Source organism: Triticum aestivum, chromosome 2B, assembly GCF_018294505.1.
Source record: "Triticum aestivum cultivar Chinese Spring chromosome 2B, IWGSC CS RefSeq v2.1, whole genome shotgun sequence".
In the NCBI taxonomy this organism is placed as follows: domain Eukaryota; kingdom Viridiplantae; phylum Streptophyta; class Magnoliopsida; order Poales; family Poaceae; genus Triticum; species Triticum aestivum.
The window spans coordinates 314,343,654-314,365,759 of NC_057798.1; positions in this window are offsets into that span (position 1 = coordinate 314,343,654).

Here is a 22,106-nt window from a genome sequence, read left to right on the forward strand (position 1 = left end):
TTGGAGCTCTCTATCGTAGTTCATTTCCCGAGAATCTCGCAACGTCATCTCGTCGATTTGTGTTGCAAACTTTCATTTTTCTTCCTAGGCTCGATGAGTCTGGATTATTCTGACACCAACAAGATCTGAATCTCAGGCAGATATGATGGTTGGAACATTTCCCAAGAACTATAATAATGGTCTCTCTGTAACCGGTAAAGTGGATGCCGTGGCTAACACACCCAGCTGGAAGACCTATTATTGTAGTATCTTGATTGAGGAAGTTGGCCACCTCCCCATGAGGATTTGTTATGGATTTACTTTCGTAGTTATTCCTTATGATTTTTGTGTTCCCGAAGTCTGACCTTTTACTTGATGTTCTAGATATCAAACCGTCTCTATGAATGGGTTACGCTAGCACATCAAGGAGAACATTAGAAGCGGAGTGCTAAATGTCTCTCGGTCGATCATCCAGATTTTGTCCCCTTGGCCCGCCAAGGTGAAATCTGAGAAGCTGTTATCTTCCTATGCATCTGCATCGTCCATCACTATCCATCATGGTAGCATGTTGTGTTGCCAGGATCCTTGACACGGATATTGGTAATACCTTGATGAATATGGAAATGCTCAAGTTCTTGAGAGCACGCTCAAGCGCTAGGTGTTATCACTGGCACCAACTGGGTTTGCTCTCAGCTTCCTCGGTTACGCTATAACTTTTCAAATAGTAGACTCACTCTCTACTGTTGAGCTTCTTCCCAGTTACTAAAATCATCCCTTGTATTGTTTTCAACAAGGTAATCCACATCATCCATTCTAATCTGGGTATGCCATTCTACCAAACCCCTACTAACGATCGCTCGAGAATTGCCTTAGGCTGGTATAAAGATTTTCGATGATCTCTGAATCAAAGGTAATTCTTTCTGCCACTTAAGGTAATAATCTACGAATCACCCTCCTCCAGGATGTCCCGTTGTGGCATCATGGCAACTCAACTCCTCGCTACATTGACAACCGTTCACCACCCTTTTAAGCGTGGAATTGTTGTCTACCTAGTGAACCCTCGTCATTTGTTCCACTCCATCCCTCTAGATGTGTGTTTTGTGTCTCAGCTCGAGTGGTGTTACTATGCCTCATTCTGCGAGTTGATCCTAAGTTGTTCGATCTTCGAGAAGATCGATCCTTCTAGAGTCTCCTTCTCCTCTCGTGGTCGTGTTGGCTGGAGTTCTCAGAGCAAGACGACAAGACAAAGATGGTGATTGAATCAACGTTCATTTGAAGTGCAACCTGGATCGTGAAGATTGTGTTAGTTTGCATTCCCCCTTCATCTTACCCTACGCTTGAATCTCGGGACGAGATTTTTGCTTAGTGGGGGTGAGTTGTCACATCCCTAGCTTCTAGTGCTGCCTAGTGTTTGCATCATGTTTAAATTTTTGAACTTGAACTGGGGAAATTTGGAAGCCTCAAAACCCTAAATAAAAGAAGGGCAAAAACCCTAAAATCTCATTCATTGTTCCAAAATGCTCTTCTTAAATGTTTGATAATTTTGGCAAAGGGTTCTGGTCCCAACCAAAATATTGAACATTTTTAAGGACTTAATCTTGGGACTTTGAATTTAAATCATTAGCTATTTGAATTTGAATTATATTCATATAACTAGAATATAATTTCAAATACCCCGGAAATATTTTATGAGCTTTTGGAAAAGTCCATCTAGCAAAATAAAAATATTCAGAGGAGTTTTTGGCATTGTTTGAATTATTTTAAATTCAAAACAGTGGCAAAATAAATTTAAAAAAATATAACAAACAGAAAATAAAACAGAGCACATACCTGGCCACTTACCTGGCCTTACCTGGTAGCCCACCAGCAGCCCAGTCCACCAGAGCCGGCCCAGCCCAACCTAGCGAGGGGCAGGTTTGTCTTCAACCCCTCGCCAGGAGGACAAGTCGTGGCAGAGCGCGCGTCGCCGGTCGCCACCTCCTGCTTCGACGTGTCCCAGCCGCCCCCGACCTCTCCAGTGCACCGTTGGAACGCCCTCGACCCCCTCGACCGCTATCCCTTCTCTTTGCTCGCTCTAGCTCTCTCCCTCTCTCGATTTGGAGCACCACCGAGAGCCACTAGAGGGCGCCGCCGTCGCACCCATAGCCACCGGCCACCCCTCGCTCTTCCCTGAGCTCAGGAGCTCCGCCTCGACCCCCTCTTCCTCCCCACCGAGCCAAGCTCCTCGGGAAGCTCTGCATCGCCTCCACGCCATCGTCTTCGTCCTCGACCGTTGCCGATGGTCGCCGTCGATTCGCCGTCACCCGTGCGTTCCCGAGCTCGTCGATGACCCCACCCGATGCGCTGTGAGAAGCTCCGTCTTTCCCCCTCCTCCCCGAGCTCGTTCCTGTCCTCTAGCTATGCCAGCCGCCGTACCCGAGCGCCGCCGTCCGCCATGGTCGTTGCTCTCGCAGCCACCGTGCGTCTCCACTCGAGCTTGAGCCTTCGGCGTGCTCCTGGAGCAACGGCGAGTCCAACGGAACCCCTAACTAGCTCACCCATGCACTGGAACCACGCGGACGCCCATGCCCGAACTCCGGCCACCGCATCACTCGATGCCGTGCTCAACTCCAGCCACCCCAGCCTCTGCCACCGCCACCGTTGGATGCGCCACTCCACCCTCTCCCCGTAGCTGCTCCCTGCGCGCCAAAAGAGCCCCTGTAGGTGGATTCTGCAGGGCACCGCCGCATCTGGCCTCGCCGGCGTCATGACGCCGGCGGGTTTGACCGTTGACCTTGACCGAGTGGGCCCAGGTTGACTCCCCCTGGGTCTATGACAAGTGGGGCCCGCTCTGCTAATTAACTCAGGTTAGCACTAACTAATATTAGTTAGTTGAACTAACTACTGACACGCAGGGCCCACAGGTCAGTTTGACCTGGACCAGGCCGTTGACCTGCTGACGTCACTATGAGGTCATGCTGACGCAATAATTCCTTTCTAGAATTTAAATAAATCTTAAATGATTTATTAATTCCAGAAAATATTCAAAACTTCTAAAATTCATAGAAAATCAACCGTAACTCCAAATGAAATAATTTATATGAAAAATGATCAGAAAAATCCAATCTATCCATCTGTACCATTTTCATGCATGTTAGAACAACTTGTGACTACTATTTAGGACAATTCAATTAAATGGCATGTAATAAATCACATATGGAGTTTGAATTTGAATCTTGGATTCAAACCAACTTCATTTAATCTGGTTGCTAGTTGCATTAGCACAAACCACAGCATATTGTCATGTCATGATCATGCATCATATTGTTGCATTGCATTGATTGTGTTCTTCCTTGTTTGCCAGTATTTGTCCCCTCTCAGTAGACGTGGTTCCGACGATGAGTTCGATGACACCGATGAAGAACTATACTATCTTCAGATGTGCCAGGCAAGCAAAACCCCCTTGTTCATTCCGATACAATCCCACTCTCTCGCTCCTGCTCTATTTTACTGCATTAGGACAACAACGATTCATCTGTTACTTGTTGCGGTAGCTGAACCCCTTTATCCTCTGCATGACCTGTCATTGCCACAGTAAATAGATGAAACCCACTAGCATGAGTAGGAGTTGTTTGAGCCCTGATGTGCCTACTCATTCATGCTTGTTTGTCGTGCCTGCTACTGCTTAGAGTTGAGTCAGGTCTGATTCATCGGGGGTGAATCAGAGGTGTGTGAACATGTCCTACTGTTGAGAGCTAAGTGTGTGAACACGATTTGGTAAAGGTAGCGGTGAGAGGCCATGTAGGAGTACATGGTGGGTTGTCTCATTGCAGCCGTCCTCAGGAACTGAGTTCTGTGTTTGTGATCCATGATCAGTTACTACCACACATTGGGCTCCGGGCACTCCAAGCTCTCTCGACTTATTAATCAACTTGATCTCTGTCCAGGAGTTGCAACTAGTTTCTGGTGTTTGTAGGTAGTGTTAGTAGTCTACCAAGTGGCACCCGGTACAGGTGGGCTTGGGACAGACTAGGCACAGTGGCCTGGTGTACCAAGTGGCACCCGGATGGTGGGCTTGGGAACCCTGCACACATCGTTTGGGGCCGTGAGCGACACCCCGGCCGGATCTCCTTGCGGATGGAACCCGAATAGGCAATAAACCTGGACGAGAGACTTGTGTGGTTAGTCAGGTCGTGGCCGACACCCTCGCTGGGCTTCCTCTTGAAGGTTGCCGAGTACATGTCGTGTAAACGGCGGTAAGTGGTGAGAGCGTGTGTGAAGAAGTACACCCCTGCAGGGTTAATATGATCTATTCGAATAGTCGTGTCCGCAGTAAAGGACTTCTAGGTTACCTGTACAGTTCATAGACAAGTGAAAGTGGATACTCTAAAATGCGCAAGATAAGCGTCAGTGCTATGGATGGCGTTCTCGTAGGGAGACGGGGGCGGATCCATAGTGGTGTATTGATATGGTGAATATGTGGACTCGTGTGCGCCACCTCAAAAGAGTTACTTGCAGTCGTAGTTCAGGATAGCCACCGAGTCAAAGCTGGCTTGCTGCAGTTAATCCCCACCATCCCCTTGTTGATAATGATGCATATGTAGTTAGTTCTGATGTAAGTCTTGCTGGGTACATTTGTACTCACGTTGCTTAATTTATGTTTTTGCAGAGAGACGTCAGTATCGCTAGTAGTCCCGCGTGGACTTCGACGTTTAGCTTGTTACCTCAGCTACGATCTTGTGCCCTCGGCAGGATCTGGTAGATAGTCAGGCTTCTCAGCCTTTTTCTTTTGTAGATGTCTGTACTCAGACATGTTAAGCTTCCGCTTGTGCTTGACTTGTTTGCTCTGAATGTTATGTCATGAGACCATGATTGTAATATCTCGCTCCTCGGAGCCTATTGAATAAAATGCTTGAGTTGTAGAGTCTTGTTGTGATGCCATGTTGTATTTGCACATATCGAGCATATTCTGTGTATGTTATTGAAATGCTTGGTATGTGTGGGATCTGACTATCTAGTTGTTTATCCTTAGTAGCCTCTCTTACCGGGAAATGTCTCCTAGTGTTTCCACTGAGCCATGGTAGCTTGCTACTGCTGCGGAACATTTAGGATGGCCGGCATGTGTCCTTCTTCGTTCCTGTGTCTGTCCCCTCGGGGAAATGTCACGCGATGAATTCCGGAGTCCTGTTAGCCCGCTACAGCCCGGTTCACCGGAGTCCTGCTAGCCCAGTGCTACAGCCTAGATTCACTCGCTGATGACCGACACGTTCGTTGCTGGGTCATGTATGCCTGTCCCTGTAAGTTAGTGCCACTTTGGGTTCACGACTAGCCATGTCAGCCTGGGTTCTTTGTCATATGGATGCTAGCGGCACTATCATATACGTGAGCCAAAAGGCGCAAACGGTCCCAGGCCAGGTAAGGTGGCACCCGTGGGAATACCGTGCGTGAGGCCGCAAAGTGATATGATGTGTTACATGCTAGATCGGTGTGACTTAGGATCGGGGTCCTGACACCTCCGCATCCGGACAGTCGACGATTTGGTTTTTCTTGGTTAAGAACCGTGTCCAGAATTGTCTGGCAGATTCGTCTGGCTGCTGAATTATGTGGCTTAGGTCATCGGCGTCTGGTGGTCGCACATACGTGCCTTGGAAGTTATTGAGGAATGCGGCTTCCAGGTCTTCCCAACTCCCGATTGACTCTGCTGCAAGCTGTTAAGCCAATGCCGGGCTGGTCCTTTAAGTTTGAGTGGGAGATATTTGATGGCTTGAAGATCGTCACCACGGGCCATGTGGATGTGGAGGTGATATTCTTCGATCCAAACCGCGGGGTCTGTTGTGCCATCCTAGGATTCAATGTTTACGGGTTTAAATCCTTCGGGGATTTGATGATCCATTACTTCATCTGTGAAGCATAGTGGGTGTGCGGCGCCTCTATACTGGGCGATATCACGACGGAGCTCAAAAGAGCTTTGTCTATTTTGTTCGGCCCGGCCGAACTTACTGTGTCCGGCGCGACGGTTGTCGTCATGTATCATGGGGCGCCCACGCGATCCATAGATCGATCTTGATTGTCTTGCCTTATCCTCCAATATATCTTGCATGTCCGGAGCGTTCCCCTGTGGCCTTGTGCTTTTCGAGCGATGTCGGGGTACGGTTCTAGTGAAGGGCCTAGGGGCCTCTCTATCGCGACCACGGGGTGGTCGGTCAGCCGTATTGTCTGCTGGTGATGCAGGTTCATACGCCTCCTCCTCTAATCAGGGGAGCAGCTTGCGTTTAGGGTAACTTTTGGAGGGGCGTTCAAGCTCATGCTCTTCGGCCGCGAGGACTTCAGTCCATCTGTCGGCTAGCAGATCTTGATCAGCTCTAAGCTGTTGCTGCTTTTTCTTGAGGCTGTTTGCCGTGGACATAAGCCTGCTTTAAAGCGCTCTTGTTCAACGGGATCCTCAGGCACGACGAATTCGTCATCGTCGAGGCTTGCCTCGTCTTCGGAGGGAGGCATATAATCCTCTACCTCTTCTTTTGCCGCTCTCTCATGAGGGCTGGCGTCTCCGTCCTCCTGCGCTGAATCTTGCTGGAGTGGGTTGTCTTCGGTGCTGTCCACTGTGTTATTATCTCCGGTGCTGGAATTTTCATTCTTGCTGTGGCGGGATTTAGAGCAGCGCCGCTAACGCTAGCACTTGGGCTGTTTCTTGGAGGGGTCATCCTCCGCTGTTCCTTCGCCATTCCCATCCTTTGGGATATCCACCATGTATATGTCATATGATGAGGTGGCTTTCCAGTGCCCGGTAGGCGCTGGTTCTTTGTCATCTCCGGCATCGTCGTCCATACCGTCGATGTCTTTGGAGTCGTAGTCTAGCATGTCAGTTAAATCGTCGACAACGGCTATTAAGTGGGTGGTGTGTGGGCTTTGAATTTCTTCGTCGTCCGCATCCCAACCGTCCTGACCGCAGTCCGGCCAGGGCTCTCCTGATAGCGAGAGATACTTTAGCAAACTCAAGATGTCGCCGAAAGGTGAGTGTTGAAAGATGTCCGCAGCGGTGAAATCCATGACCGGCGCCCAACCGGATTCGATTGGAGGGGGCGCGGGAGGTTCGGAGTCCGGCACCTCGGAGTCACGAGCTTTATGAGGGACAAGGTCAGTGTTCGGCTCTATCGCCGTAGAGGTTGCAGCTCATGAGGCGGTGTCTAACCATCTGTCCTCGATCTGCGCAGCCGGCTCCGAATTGAAGATCGGAGCGAACTCGAGTGCGGCCTCCAAGGTACTGTCCGGCTGCAGAGCTAAATCATGTCCATCATGACAGTGCGGCGCACTTGGCTATGGCTCGAATCCATCGAATATCAAGTCCCCGCGGATGTCAGCCGCGAAGTTCAAACTTCCAAATCTGACCTGACGACCAGGGGCGTAGCTTTCGATCTGCTCCAGATGGCCAAGCGAATTGGCCCGCAGTGCAAAGCCGCCGAATACGAAGATCTGACCGGGGAGGAAGGTATCACCCTGGACTGCGTCGTTGATGATGATCGAAGAAGCCATCGAGCCTATCGGCGACGACACAGAGGAACTCTCAATGAAAGCACCAATGTCGGTGTCAAAACTGGCGGATCTCGGGTAGGGGGTCCCGAACTGTGCGTCTAGGCGGATGGTAACAGGATACAAGGGACACGATGTTTTACCCAGGTTTGGGCCCTCTTGATGGAGGTAAAACGCTACGTCCTGCTTGATTAATATTGACGATGTGTGTTACAAGAGTAGATCTACCACGAGATCAAGGAGGATAAACCCTAGAAGCTAGCCTATGGTATGATTGTTGTTCGTCCTACAGACTAAAGCCATCCGGTTTATATAGACACAGGAGAGGGCTAGGGTTACACAGAGTCGGTTACAATGGTAGGAGATCTACATATCCGTATCGCCAAGCTTGCCTGGAAAGTCCCATCCGGACACGGGGCGAAGTCTTCAATCTTGTATCTTCATAGTCTTGGAGTCCGACCGATGATGATAGTTCGGCTATCCGGACACCCCCTAATCCAGGACTCCCTCCAATACTCTATGTGCTTCACTTATATCTTTTGAGCTTGATAGTTTTTGCTCTAGTGCTTCACTTATATCTTTTAGAGCACGGTGGTGTCTTAATTTTGAAGAAATTGCTAGTCTCTCATGCTTCACTTATATTATTTTGAGAGTCTTTTAGAACAGCATGGTATTTTCTATGATCATAAAGTTGGTCCTAGAATGATGAGCATCCAACTTGGGTATAATAAAAACAATCATAGAAAGTGAATTGGATGCTATGATCAATTTGGTACTTGATAATTGTTTTGAGATATGGAGGTAGTGATGTTAAAGTCATGCTAGTTGGGTGATTATGAATTCAAAGAATGCTTGTGTTGAAGTTAGCAAGTCCCGTAGCATGCACGTATGGTTAAAGTTGTGTAACAAATTTGAAACATGAAGTGTACCTGGCTTGTGCATCCTTATGAGTGGCGGTCAGGGACGAGCGATGGTATTTTCCTACCAGTCTATCCCCCTAGGAGCATGTGCGTAGTACTTGGTTTTTGATGATTTCTAAATTTTTGCAATAAGTATATGAGTTCTTTTGACTAATGTTCAGTCCATGGATTATACGCACTTTTACCTTTCCACCTTTGCTAGCCTCTTCGGTACCGTGCATTGCCCTTTCTCACCTTGAGAGTTGGTGCAAACTTCGCCGGTGCATCAAAATCTCGTGATGCGATACGCTCAATCACACATAAACCTCCTTATATCTTCCTCAAAACAGCCACCATACCTACCTATTATGGCATTTCCATAGCCATTCCGAGATATATTGCCATGCAACTTTCCACCGTTCCGCTCATCATCAACATGACATACTTTACTTTTGTCATATTGCCATTGCATGATCATGTAGTTGACATCGTATTTGTGGCAAAGCCACCATGCATTATTTTTCACTCTTGATTCATTACACCATCCCGGTACACCGTCGGAGGCATTCATATAGAGTCATATCTTGTTCTAGTTTCAAGTTGTAATCCTTATGTTGTAATCAATAGAAGTGTGATGATCATCATTATTAGAGCATAGCCCAAAGAGAAAAAAAAGAAAAAAAAAGAAAGGCCCAAAAAAAGAAAGGCCCAAAAAAGAGAAAAAAAGAAAAAGAAAAAAAGAAAAAAGGAAAAAAGGAAAATAAATAAAAGGGGCAATGTTACTATCTCTTTTTCCACACTTGTGCTTCAAAGTAGCACCTTGTTCTGCATGTAGTGAGTCTCACATATTGTGCTTCAAAGTAGCGCCATGTTTTTCATATAGTGAGTCTCATAAGTTCTCTTTTCATACTAGTGGGAATTTTTCATTATAGAAGTTGGCTTGTATATTCCTACGATGGGCTTCCTCAAATGCCCTAGGTCTTTGTGAGCAAGCAAGTTGGATGCACACCCACTAGTTTTCTTTTGTTGAGCATTCATTTGTAGCTCTAGTGCATCCATTGCATGGCAATCCCTACTCCTCATGTTGACATCAATTGATGGGCATCTCCATAGCCCTTTGATTATCCTCGTCAATGTGAGACTTTCTCCTTTTTTGTCTTCTCCACACAATCCCCATCATCATATTCTATTACACCCATAGTGCTATATCCATGGCTCACACTCATGTATTGCGTGAAGGTTGAAAAAGTTTGAGATTATTTAAGTATGAAACAATTGCTTGACTTGTCATCTGGGGTATAGAAGTTGGGAACATCTTTGTGTGACGAAAATGAAGCATAGCCTAACTATATGATTTTGTAGGGATGAACTTTCTTTTGCCATGTTATTTTGAGAAGACATGATTACTTTGATTAGTATGCTTGAAGTGTTACTATTTCTTTTATCAATATGAACTTTTATTTTGAATCATTTGGATCTGAACATTCATGCCACAATAAAGAAAATTACATTATGAATTATGCTAGGTAGCATTCCACATCAAAAATTCTTTTTTTATCATTTACCTACTCGAGGACGAGTTGGGATTAAGCTTGGGGATGCTTGATACCTCTCCAACGTATCTATAATTTTTGATTGTTCCATGCTATTATATTACCCCCTTTTGATGTTTATGGGCTTTATTTTACACATTGATATCATTTTTGGGACTAACCTACTAACAGGAGGCCCAACCCATATTGCTATTTTTTTTGCCTATTTCAGTATTTCGAAGAAAAGGAATATCAAACGGAGTCCAAACGGAATGAAACCTTCGGGAGCGTGATTTTTGGAACGAACGTGATCCGGAGAGCTTGGAGTGCAAGTCAAGAAGCACCCGAGGCCCCCACGAGATAGGAGGTCGCGTCCCCCCTGTAGGGCGCGCCCCCCTGTCTCGTGGGCCCCTCGGTCGGCCACCGACGTACTTCTTCCTCCTATATATACCTACGTACCCCGAAAACATCTAGGGGCACCACGAAACACAATTTCCATCGCCGTAACCTTCTGTATCCACGAGATCTCATCTTGGAGCCTTCACCGGCACTCTGCCGGAGGGGGAATCGACCATGGAGGGCTTCTACATCAACATCCTTGCCCCTTCGATGAGTTGTGAGTAGTTTACCATAGACCTTCAGGTCCATAGCTAGTAGCTAGATGGCTTCTTCTCTCTTTTTGGATCTCAATACAATGTTCTCCCCCTCTCTTGTGGAGATCTATTCGATGTAAACTCTTTTGGCGGTGTGTTTGTCGAGATTCGATGAATTGTGGGTTTATGACCAAGTTTATCTATGAATAATATTTGCATCTTCTCTGAATTCTTTTATGTATGATTGAGTTATCTTTGCAAGTCTCTTCGAATTATCAGTTTGGTTTAACCTACTAGATTGATATTTCTTGCCATGGGAGAAGTGCTTAGCTTTGGGTTCAATCTTGTAGTGTCCTTACCCAGTGACAGAAAGGGTTGCAAGGCACGTATTGTATTGTTGCCATCGAGGATAACAAGATGGGGTTTATATCATATTGCATGAGTTTATCCCTCTACATCATGTCATCTTGCTTAATGTGTTACTCTGTTCTTATGAACTTAATACTCTAGATGCATGCTGGATAGCGGTCGATGTGTGGAGTAATAGTAGTAGATGCAGGCAGGGCTCGGTCTACTTGTTTTGGACGTGATGCCTATATACATGATCATGCCTAGATAATCTCATCACTATGCGCTTTTCTATCAATTGCTCGACAGTAATTTGTTCACCCACCGTAATACTTATGCTATCTTGAGAGAAGCCTCTAGTGAGACCTATGCCCCCCGGGTCTATCTCTTATCATATTTGCTTTCAATCTACTTTTATTTGCATCTTTACTTTTTGCATCTATATTATAAAATACCAAAAAAATATTTATCTTATCATACTATCTTTATTAGATCTCACTTTCGCAAGTGGCAGTGAAGGGATTGACAACCCCTTTATTGCGTTGGTTGCGAGTTCTCAGTTTGTTTGTGTAGGTGCGTGGTACTTTTGAGGAGCCTCCTACTGGATTGATACCTTGGTTCTCAAAACTGAGGGAAATACTTACGCTACACTTGCTGCATCACCCTCTCCTCTTCGAGGAAAACCAACGCAAGCTCAAGACGTAGCAAAGAACAACCTGTTGTCTCAAGAGCTAGAAAAGTGTCAGACCCAGCTAGCTTCTGCGACAGCCGAACTGGAGAAATCCAAGAAGGCATCACCTGGTAATGTGTCCCTCCATCGAGAAAAATAGAATTATATAACAACAATGCTAACACAGTTGCATATCTTATGGCAGGATCGTCAAATCATCCGGGAGAGGCATCGGAAGTCACACAAGCGGGTGAACAAGGGGCCAAAAGGCAACTAGGCGTGGGCGAACGTATACTGACACGGGTCGCGGAGGATGAAAGGATTGAGAAGAGGTTTCTAGAGGGGGGGATAGACTCTAAGTGAGAAAAGTTGTAGTTTTTAATCTCTTTAAGTTGAAGTGGAGTTTGGCACAAATTTTAACATTCACAATACATATCAAGCAAGCATGACAAGAATATATGAGCAGCGGAAAGTATAGCATGCAAATTGCAAGAATGTAAAGGGATGGGATTGGAGTGTGCAAATGCCATTTGGAGACACATAGATTTTTTATCCGTGGTTCCGATAGGTGGTGCTATCGTACATCCATGTTGACGGAGACTTCAACCCACGAAGGGTAATGGTTGCGCGAGTCCACGGAGGGCTCCACCCATGAAGGGTCCACGAAGAAGCAACCTTGTCTATCCCACCATGGTCGTCGCCCACGAAGGACTTGTCTCACTATGGTAGGTCTTCACGACATGGTTTATCTTGACCAAGATTTCACCAAGATTTGAGTGGAAAGCAACTTGGGGAAGGCTAGAGATCAAGATTTATGTCGTAGGAATGGAATATCTTGACCTCAGCACAAGTGTAGGTGGTTCTCTCTCAGAAAATGTATGTTGGATGTGTAGGCATGTTCTGATGGCTCTCTCCACGAATGAAGAGTGGGTGGAGGGGTATATATAGCCTCCACACAAAATCTAATCGTTACACACAACTTACCAAACTCGGTGGGACCAAATCATGAAACTCGGTCAGACCAATTTAGTTCATAATGTGACCGTTAGGCATTTCGATGGGACCGACATGTCAACTCGGTGGGACCGATATGGTTAGAGTTAGGGCATAACGTAATCTCGGTGAGAGCGATTACACAAACTGGGTGAGACCTATTTTGGTAATGGACACAGAGAGAGTTGGTCAGGCAAACTCGGTGGGACCGATTCGCTCATCTCGGTTGGACCGAAATGTTATGAAAGGGAAACAAAGAGTTTGCATTGCAATCTCGGTGGGATCGATCGCTCATCTCGGTTTGACCGAAACATTACGAAGGGAAATAGAGAGATTACAATCCCATCTCGGTGAGACCGAGATCCCTATTGGTGAGACCGAAAAGACTAGGGTTTCTGGCAGTGGCTATGTCAACTGAACTCGGTGGCGCCGGATAGAAAGTTTTGGTAGGGCCGAGTTTGACTTTTGGTTTGGGACATATGTGAATGTGAGAAAGTGGTTGAGGGCTTTGGAGCATATCACCAAGCACTTTGAGCAAGCAAGCCATTAAGCAACACCTCATCCCCTCTTAATAGTATTGGCTTTCCTATGGACTCAATGTGATCTTGGATCACTAAAAGTAAAATGTAGAGTCTTGTGCTTTGAGCTTGAGCCAATCATTTGTCCTTAGCATCTTGAAGGGGTTCCACGTCCTCTAGTCCATGCCACTCCATTGTTGAACTTATCTGAAATATACTAGGTAAAAGTATTAGTCCAACAAGAGATATGTTGACATTAATTACCAAAATCACCCAGGGAGCACTTGTGCTTTCAATCTCCCCCTTTTTGGTAATTGATGACAACATACATCAAAGCTTTAGATAAAGATATAGAGAATAACAAGTAAAGCTTTGGAAAGACATGTAACATGCATATGCTCCCACTACATGTATGCAATCATGGGAATATGGAATATGGGAGCATGTGAGTGCATAAGCACGACAGAGTAAGCAATGTGTTACATGTATCTTGGCTATATCCATCAGAGCAAATGGTGTGAATATAGGAAATGTACCTCCATGCTCACGAGTCCTTCTTGCAAATAGTATGTACATCAGCAAGAAATCCTCATACACATGACTGTGATGCATATACTTACCTTGTAGTCTTGAGTTGGCTTAGGAAGGAATGAACCTGTGTAAACAAAGTTAGATAACACAAATACACCTACTAGCCAGAGCAAACAAAAGAAACCACAAGAGTACCAAGAATGGGATGACATGTCCCCAATGGTAAAGATGTGCAAAGAATTCAAGGATTTCCTTCCCTTAGATGTCTTGCTCCCCCTGAATCTAGCATGGGATATTTGGAGAAGATGGGGAACAGAAAATCAGAGCAAAGAAAAGAAACAGAGCTAATGCAAGCAATCAAATATGAACATGTCTTTCCACTCTTAAAGACATGTTACCTCTCTCCTCTTGAACACCAAGCATCTGGGTCTCTCTCTCCCTGAGTATTCTCCCCCTAAAGAAATGATTAAGCTTTGATGTGATCTCTCTCTCCGCCTTTGACAACAATTTCCAAGAAGGGTTCTTTTGGATTTTTGTTACAAATGAGTTTGGTCCTTGAGTCACAGAGCAAAGCAGCCAGTCGAACGTGATGCTGGTAGAGGACAAGAATCATTGAGTGGAGCTGGATCAAAAGTAATGCAGGAACAAGTGGCAAGCAATGTTTCCTGCAGTGAAATCGGTGGCACCGAGTTGTGTGCTTCGGTTGCACCGAGAGATTTCGGTTGGACCGAAGCCAACAGACCGGTGTGACCGAGTGCATCACAAACAAAAACACTTGTCACCTCAGCTCACTAGACAAGAAAGATCTCACAAGGATTTTCAAGGAATTAACTGAAAGATTTGCGATGAATTGGATGTAGGGAATGCAGAGCAAAAAGAAACAGAAAAGAAATCTAGATGTAGTTTTTTTAAAGGGGAAACAAATATGCATGAGACAAATGCAAGAGCACAGAAAATAACACAAGAGAACTTCATCTATAATTGGTCGGTGACAATGTCACTTATGTTAGAGTATATTGACTTAGGAGTCAAGTGAGATCACTTGATCATAGGTCATACTCATCGTTTAAGCTCAAAATGGGGTTACCATTTTTCATTTAAGCACTTTGATGTCTTCACATCTTGTTGAGTTTCTTTGACTCATGACTTGGAGTAAAGCTTCTCTAAGATGGAATAACTTACCTTGGGTCGTGGTGTTGATCGTGATCATGTAGTTGAACTTGTGTGGGTTGCTCAAGGTTGATGTAGCTCATCAAGAGTTGGGAGATCCACTTGGAATTTTAGTTCATCTACCTACATGGGTTAGTCTTGCAAGGAAGAGCACTTGTGTATCCAAAATGACAATCATGAAACTCAATATAGAATTTGTCAAAGGATATGTTTGAAGGGTTTCACGCTTGCTTGTCTTCAACCACCGTTGTGTAGAGACTTGGTGATGTAGAGATTTGCTCAAGATGTGAGTGGGTTGCAATCTCATAGATTTAGATTCATACAAGTACCTACAAGGGTTAGATAGCATGCAAGGGTGCAAATATATCCTAGACATATAAATAGCAACGTGAAAGAAATATCAAGGATTAGTCAAAGGCTCGTACCTTGCATGTATCCAAAGCGAGTTCCTACTCCAAGTTTGAAGCATCAATGATGTTCAATTCACCTCTCAAACGGCAAAACACTTTCTCATCAAGCAGTTTGGTGAATATATCCGTTAATTTCTTATCAGTGCGAACATGCTTAAGATTAATGTCCCCTTTGGCAACGTGATCTCGAATGAAATGATGACGAACTTCAATATGCTTAGTTCAAGAGTGTTGCATGGGACTGTGAGCAATCTTGATAGCACTTTCATTGTCACAAAGCAACACAACATGTTTCACATATATCCCATAATCTTTAAGAGTTTGGATCATCCAAAGTAATTGAGCACAACATGAACCAGCAGCAATGTATTCCGCTTCGGCGGTGGATAAGGATATCGAGTTTTGTTTCTTGGAGGACCAAGACACAAGAGATCTACCAAGAAATTGAAAAGTACCCGAAGTGAACTTTCTATCAACCTTGTCTCCGGCATAGTCCGAGTCGGAGTAACCAATAAGATCGAAAGAAGACCTATTAGGATACCAAATGCCAAAATTTGGTGTGTGTATTAAGTATCTCACTATCCTTTTCACAGCCTTAAGATGATATTCTTTATGGGCCGCTTGATATCGTGCACACATGCACACACTTAGCATAATATCGGGACGAGAGGCACATAGATACAACAATGAACCAACCATGGAGCGGTAAACCTTTTGATCAACCGGTTCACCATCTTTGGTCAAATTAAGATGTCCACTAGTAGGCATGGGTGTAGTCATACCTTTGCATTCTTGCATATTGAACTTCTTGAATAAGTCCTTGGTGTACTTTGTTTGAGAGACAAAGGTACCTTCCTTAGTTTGCTTGATTTGCAAACCGAGAAAGAATTTGAGTTCACTCATCATAGACATCTGAAACTTCTCTGACATTAGCTTTCCAAACTTCTCACTAAAGTGAGGGTTAGTCGAAAAAAATATAATATCATCAACATAGATTTGGCACACAAATAGTTCTCGTTTAACCCTTTTAGTAAAAGAGTAGAATCAATTTCTCCAATTTCAAAGCCATTTTTAATAAGGAACTTGGTCAAGCATTTATATCACGATCTAGGAGCTTGTTTAAGATCGTAAAGAACTTTGTGAAGTTTGTAAACATGATTAGGTTTCTTAGGATTGAAAAACCTGGGAGGTTGCTTAACATAAACTTCATCCTCTATTTCACCATTTAGAAAGCACTTGTAATGTCCATTTGGTACAAGGTGATATCATGGTGATTAGCATAGGCAAGTAAGATGCGAATGCACTCAAGTCTATCAACGGGGGCATATGTCTCACCATAGTCCATACCTTCGACTTGAGTGTAGCCTTGGGCGATGAAATGTGCTTTGTTGTGAACTACTTGTCCATCTTCATCTTGCTTGTTGCGAAACACCCATTTGGTACCAATGATGTTGTGGTTGTTGTCGGGCTTCTCAAGCAATGTCCAAACTTGATTTCTCTCAAAGTTGTATAGCTCTTCATGCATGGCGTTTATCCAATCCGGATCTTCCAATGCTTCTTCAACCTTCATAGGTTCAATGCTAGAGATGAATGAATAATGTTCACAAAAGTTAGCGAAACGAGTTTTAGAGCGAGTGATTCTCCCGGCTTGGATATCATTGTAGATTTCTCGACGGGATGGTCTTTGGCAAATCTTGCTCGAACTCGTGGAAGCTTTTTCTTGGATCTAGGTGGAACATCTTCTTAATCTTGTTCTTCTTCTTGGCCTTCTTCATTGTTGACGTTGTCGTTCTCTTGTTGTGGTGGAGAAGGAGGTTGTTGATGTTCATCTTCGTGTACTCCCTCGTTTTCTTCGTCTTGGTGTGTCCCACTTGTGGATGCTTCCGTATCGATTCTTGGTTCAACTTGTCGTGAGGTGGAAGCTTCCACCTGGACAGACGAGGTACTCTCCTTCACCTCCGTTGGACGAATCTTGCCAATAGACAAGTCTTGGATTGCTTCCGAAGGGTCTTTGTCTCCTACACCAATTGGCAATTGCTCTACTTCCGACCCGTTAGATTCATCAAACTTCACATCTACCGTGTCTTCAACCTTTCGGGTGAAATTATTGTAGACACGGTAAGTGTGAGAGTTTGAACCATAACCAAGTAGGAAACCTTCATGACATTTAGGAGCAAATTTAGAATGATGATGCTTATCAAGAATGTAGCACTTTGAGCCGAATACTCGAAAGTATCCAACTTGGGGTTTGTTATGGGTGAGGAGCTCGTCTGCTGTCTTCCTAAGTAGCTTGTGAAGATACAAGCGATTTTTTGAATGACAAGTTGTCTCAACTGCTTCCGCCCAAAAGTGCTTTGGCATATTGTACTCATCAAGCATCCTTCTCGCCATTTCGATGAGCGTACGGTTATTCCTCTCAACAACTCCATTTTGTTGAGGTGTGTACGTAGCCGAGAACTCATGTGAAATCCCTTCTTCATCAAGAAAGGTGTCCACTTTTGCGTTCTTAAACTCCATTCCGTAGTCGCTCCTAACCTTCTTGATCTTAACTTCAAATTGATTTTGGGCCTTCCTAGCGAAGTTTTTGAAGATATTTTGGACCTGCGATTTATCATCGAGAAAGAACACCCACATAAATCTCAAAAAATCATCGACTACGACTAGACCAAAAGAATTTCCACCAAGACTTTTGTAAGTGTTGGGACCGAAAAGATTCATGTGAAGTAGCTCGAGCGGCCTCCTTGTGGTTATGATGTTCTTCACGGGATGCCTTCCTCCAACCTGTTTACCTACTTGACAAGCATTGCAAAGTCTATCTTTATCAAATATGACATGTCAACGCTGAGGATATGATTACCTTTAATAAGCTTGTCAAGATTTCGCATGCCGACATGACCTAACCGTCTATGCCACAACCAGCCTTTAGAGGATTTACCAATTAAGCAAGTTCTAGGTTGAGCCTTTTTAGTGAAATCAACAATGTAAAGATCACCTCTACGTATACCGGTAAAGACCATTTTATGATTATCTCTATGAAACACTTGGCCATCTACTTCAGTAAACAGGACATTGAAACCGAAATCAGCAAGTCTAGATACTGAAAGTAAATTGTAGCCAAGAGATTCAACGAGCATGACATTTTGTATGGAGCTATCATGTGAGATGGCCAGCTTACCGAGGCCAACCACCTTACCCTTTGAGTTGTCACCAAAAGTGACATACTTTCGAGGCTCATCGTTTTCAGCAAGCTCACGAAACATATCTTTATCTCCGGTCATGTGATCAGCCATGTATCCCTGAAAATTTTCCATAAGACCAAAGTGTCTCATTGCATCATCAAGATCAAAGTCACTATCATCATCTTCATCATAGTATCCATGTTCAACATCGTCATGTGATGGATCAATTCCTAGAGAGGGTGATTCATTAGAATGAGTTTGACAATGATCATCCTTTTGAATTCTAATAGCTTCGGAAATAATATTGCTAATAATTCCAACATCTCCTTTGGCACGCATAAGATTTGTAAGCTCAGATAGACAATCACCAAACTTAGGATCATTGGAATTCATCTTACTCAAGGCAATAAACTTATGGAGAATTTCATCTAGATTTTGCAAGGAATAGTTTGGAAAACATTCCTCAAGAAATTTCCATATGGTGTAGGCACACTTAAGAGTAGGCAAGCAACCTATCATGTTTCTAGGCAAACCTCTAGTGATAAGATTAACAGTTCAAAGATTGCGAATCATGTCAATTGACTCATCAAGGGTAGGATGCATAGGATCAACATGAGGTGCACAAGGGCTAGTAATGTACTTGTTCAAATGATATTCATTGAAAATCATTAGCATCTCATTTTTCCACTCATGAAAATACTCTCCATCAAGTATAGGAACTCTATGTCTAAGACTCCCCAAAGTAGACTCATCAATCTTCCTCCAATGGTGTTTAAACCAAAGCAACGGAGACCAAAGCTCTGATACCAATTGAAAGGATCGGGAAGAGGGGTCTAGAGGGGGGTGAATAGACTCTAAGTGAAAAAAGTTGCACTTTTTAATCTCTTTAAGTTGAAGTGGAGTTTGGCACAAGTTTTAGCATTCACAATACATATCAAGCAAGCATGAAAAGAGTATATGAGCAGTGGAAAGTATAGCATGCAAATTGCAAGAATGTAAAGGGATGGGATTGGAGTGTGCAAACGCAATTTGGAGACACGGAGATTTTTTATCCATGGTTCCGATAGGTGGTGCTATCGTACATCCATGTTGATTGAGACTTCAACCCACGAAGGCAAATGGTTGCACGAGTCCACGGAGGGCTCCACTCACGAAGGGTCCATGAACAAGCAACCTTCTCTATCCCACCATGTTTGTCGCCCACGAAGGACTTGCATCACTACGGTAGATCTTCACGAAGTAGGCGATCTCCTTGCCCTTACAAACTCCTTGGTTCAACTCCACAATCTTGAAGGAGGCTCCCAAGTGACACCTAGCCAATCTAGGAGACACCACTCTCCAAGAAGTAACAAATGGTGTGTTGATGATGAACTCCTTGCTCTTGTGCTTCAAATGATAGTCTCCCCAACACTCAACTCTCTCTCACAGGATTTGGATTTGGTGGAAAGAAGATTTGAGTGGAAAGCAACTTGGGGAAGGCTAGAGATCAAGATTTATGTGGTAGGAATGGAATATCTTGACCTCAACACAAGTGTAGGTGGTTCTCTCTCAGAAAATGTATGTTGGAAGTGTAGGCATCTTCTGATGGCTCTCTCCATGAATGAAGTATGGGTGGAGGGGTATATATAGCCTCCACACAAAATCTAACCGTTACAGACAACTTACCAAACTCGGTGGGACCGAATCAGGAAACTCGGTCAGACCGATTTAGTTCATGATGTGACCATTAGGCATTTCAGTGGGACCGACATGTCAACTCGGTGGGACCGATATGGTTAGGGTTAGGGCATAATATAATCTAGACCGATTACACAAACTCGGTGAAACCGATTTTGTTAATAGACATATAGAGAGTTGGTCAGGCAAACTCGGTGGGACCGATTCACTCATCTCGGTTGGACCGAAACGTTACGAAAGGGAAACAGACAGTTTGCATTGCAATCTTGGTGGGACCGATCGCTCATATCGGTTTGACCGAAACGTTACGTAGGGAAACAGAGAGATTACAATCCCATCTCGGTGAGACCGAGATCCCTATCGGTGAGACCGAAAAGACTAGGGTTTCTGTTAGTGGCTATGTCAACTGAACTCGGTGGCGCAAGATAGAAAGTTTCGGTAGGGCCGTGTTTGACTTTTGGTTTGGGACATATGTGGACGTGAGAAAGTGGCTGAGGGCTTTGGAGCATATCACTAAGCACTTTGAGCAAGCAAGCCATTAAGCAACACCTCATCCCCTCTGAATAGTATTGGCTTTCCTATGGACTGAATGTGATCTTGGATCACTAAAAGTAAAATGTAGAGTCTTGTGCTTTGAGCTTGAGCCAATCCTTTGTCCTTAGCATCTTGAAGGGGTTCCACGTCCTCTAGTCCATCCCACTCCATTGCTGAACTTATTTGAAACATACTAGGTAAAAGTATTAGTCCAACAAGATATAATTACCAAAATCACCCAGGGATCACTTGTGCTTCCAGAGGAGAAAAACAAACTCCAGGATTCGAACACCCAGCCGGGTGAAGAACTGGAAGATGTGTGGGCCCAGCTGGCTGACTCCGTGAAGGAAAATAAGAGGCTACAAGGCGGCATATTTAGTATGTGTTAAAACTTACCTCCGTGTAATTCGGCGAGGAAAGGGCTGATGGAGTTATGTCTATAGGTATGCTGACTGGCCGTCCCAAAGAGGAGATGTCCGGATAATTGGAAGATCTGCTAAAATAGTTGTCACAAATCCACGAGAGAGCACGGAAGTTGATGCAAAGTATCACAAAGGCCTTATGGCCATCCGCCTCCCCTCCAGGAAGTATGGAGGAGCTTGTATAGCTATTCAAGGGAGCGAGGCGGTGCTTCCGATTATGGAATATATCGGCCTGCCGAAAGGTGCGCGAGAGGCCTAGGCCATGGTGAAAACACAATATACCAATCTCAATCCGAATCATATGGCCCGGTTCGGACCTTTAGGGTTAGATGGAAAAGAAATTCCCGTTAGTTTGGTATATGACCAGGTAAAAGTAGCTGGAAAATATTCTCAGCGGGATTGTAAGCTAGACAACCTGTTGGACGGCATAGAAGAGGAAATTTTTGAGTCCAAGTGACTATGTACTTTCCTTGACATATTTGTCCCTATTCAGATTGAAAAATAATTGTCATGGCATACCTTTTCGCTTCGACCTCTGGACCCGAAGGTGCGGAGTGTTTCCGAATACCTGAGCGGCAACTAAACCGAGGTATGCGTGGAAACCAGGTGTAGGGGTCATAGTTGCTTGAACAGACAAGTTGTATCCGTCTAGCTATGTTATATTACATGGTGATTGTAAGAAACATCTCCCAGAGAGAATAGTTCCGTTAAGGGTTCCTTTCCCTGGGTGAGCATGCGTTAACTTGCATGCCCGAACTGTGATTGAAAAATCATAGTATATGTGACATCTGGGGGTTCATAGTGTAACGAGTAAAAAACATCTTTAGTCCGCCGACCGAATATTCCCTTAAGAACGCTAGCTTTCGGCTTCACCCAGTCAGAGGTACACATCCGGATGACCCGGTAGTAACAATCGTAGAGGTGCTCCCTTTATGCCCTAGCCGAATTAACGGGAACGTATGGCATAAGTACAGGAGCCAGGCAACCCAGCTTGTCCAAAACTTAAGTCATATCGATGCATATAATGGCAAAGAAAAGGTACATACGAGGAAAAGGCACATATGTGGTGAGCTTAATGCTCGGAAAATAATAATAATAAGCTTCTGTACAAGAAGCCCCCAGGTATAATGGACGTACATATTTGA